Here is a 2273-nt window from a genome sequence, read left to right as displayed (position 1 = left end):
CTGTATATTCAGTCTTTTTGTGATCACAGAGAAAGTTTATGCATCCTCAAGCAAACTTCTTGCTTTGATTTGTCTTGTCATTCTAGCCTGTGAATAAGCTCAGATCAGGGAAGATAAATTTGTTTCACAAAGTTTCAAGTCTGCAATTGAAAATCCTGGCACTTTTATCTTTCTCTTCACTGATGGCCAGACAGATCAGTGAAAATAAATGACCAAATCAATGGGAAACCATCATCATTACTGGGCAAAAGATAAACTTTCAGATATATTCTTGGTGATGGTGGCTTATCAGTGCCATCTCACCTAGGAAGAGCAACATGGTAATATAGATTGATTTCTCAATTACATTATCTGGACGAATACTGTGTTGTCTAAGTTCCTGAGTTGATTGAAGTTCCAAGAATCTGCGACTTCAGTCTGCTGTGTGTCTGGTTCAAAAGCTGAGGGGGGAGACACCTGGGTTGCTCAGACAGTTAAGCCTCTGACTCTTTGGTTTCAGCTCTGGTCACGATACCAGGGTTTTGGGGTTTGAGTCCCACACGGGGTTCTGTGCTGACAGTGTGGAGCCTATTTGGGATTCTGTCTCTCCCTCTCTCTCTGCCCCTCCCCAGCTCATGTGAACGTGCATTCTTTTTCTCTCTCTCAAAATAAATAAACAAACTTAAAAAAAAATTAAAGCTGAGGGGAAAGCCTTGTCTTAGCAAATGACCTTCTTTAAACCAACAAGACATAGATTTAACTGAAAAGAATAACTACATATCTAAGGCTCCCATAACCTAATTTGTTTGGAATATAATTCAGCCTTCACTTATTGAGGGTTTACTACATGGCAAGAACTGAAGTGGTAACAGGATGAATTTGATATAGGTTCAGCCCTGAAGCAACTTACAGGATAACTGAAGAGACAGATAAGAACGAACAGAAAAAAGAGTGATAGGACACCAGCTAGCCTTAACCTACAGTAGCCACCATGTTACTGAACAAGGATGTCTGAAGAAAAAATAAAAAAGACTACAACTTAGTCTTAATATGCCTTGCCAAAATTGATGGAGGTTTACCATGACTAAGTCTTGGCATAAAAGTAATCTATGTCCTTAAAAAAGCATGTTTACATTGCTTCCCATATTAATTTTAAATCTGACAAAGATTTTTGATAATTCAAGAACGTATTATTAAGAACTAATATAGGGGCGCCTGGGTGGCTTAGTCGGTTAAGCGTCCGACTTTCGCTTAGGTCATGATCTCATGTTTCGTGGGTTCGGGCCCCACGTTGGGCTCTGTGCTGACTGCCAGCTCAGAGCCTGGAGCCTGTTTCAGTCTGTGACTCCCTCTGTCTCTGAGCCTCCCCTGCTCACGCTGTCTCTCTCTCTCTCTCTCTCCTAGAAATAAATAAAAAATATTAAAAAAAAAACTTAAAAAAAAAAAGAACTAATATAGATCATCCCGTACTAATGAAGCCAATGATTGATCCAGTCTTCATAGGTCAATGNTAATGTTTTATTTATTTCTAGGAGAGAGAGAGAGAGAGAGACAGTGTGAGCAGGGGAGGGTCAGAGAGAGAGGGAGATACAGACTCTGAAATAGGCTCCAGGCTCTGAGCTGGCAGTCAGCACAGAGCCCGACGTGGGGCCCAAACCCACGAACCGCGAGATCATGACCTAAGCGAAAGTCGGACGCTTAACCGACTAAGCCAGGTCAATGGGTAATTTTTTAAAGGAAATGCGACTGAATATACACTTTTAACTTAAGTCTGAAATATCAAGTTTGTCTTTGAAGACCTAAATCTTTAAGGAATATTCACAGGGAAATGCACAAAAGAGGATGGAAATGGAGACAGTGATCAATATATGTAATATCTATTCAACAATAAATGTTTACAAACTGCTTTAGCAAAATATGTTTAAATTTAGAGAGGTAATTTTAAGTTTCTGTATCTTATTTACTCTAATAATGAACATTTATTGAGCAGGTATGACTGTATGATACAAAGGGACATAGAGCTGTTAGTGATAATGATGGCTTCATGCTTTGACCTGTAAGAGACAACCAGCTATTTCAATAGCCAATGCCTGCTGACTTTTGAGACCCATGAAGGGCCTGAGATTTTACTCTCTAAATTAAGCATGAATAATTGATACTAGAACTTGTTTTGGAGGGACTATATGAGGCCAGTCAGTTTAACTTCTCCTATTTGTCCACATCAATAGCTGGCATTTGTCTGTTCCACTGAATGGCTAAGCAATACTTACAGAAATAGGAGTGGAAAAAACATC

This window comes from Hyaena hyaena, unplaced genomic scaffold, assembly GCF_003009895.1.
Source record: "Hyaena hyaena isolate Hyena2069 unplaced genomic scaffold, ASM300989v1 scaffold_1290, whole genome shotgun sequence".
NCBI classification, from domain to species: Eukaryota; Metazoa; Chordata; class Mammalia; order Carnivora; family Hyaenidae; genus Hyaena; species Hyaena hyaena.
This window is presented reverse-complemented; position numbering follows the sequence as displayed.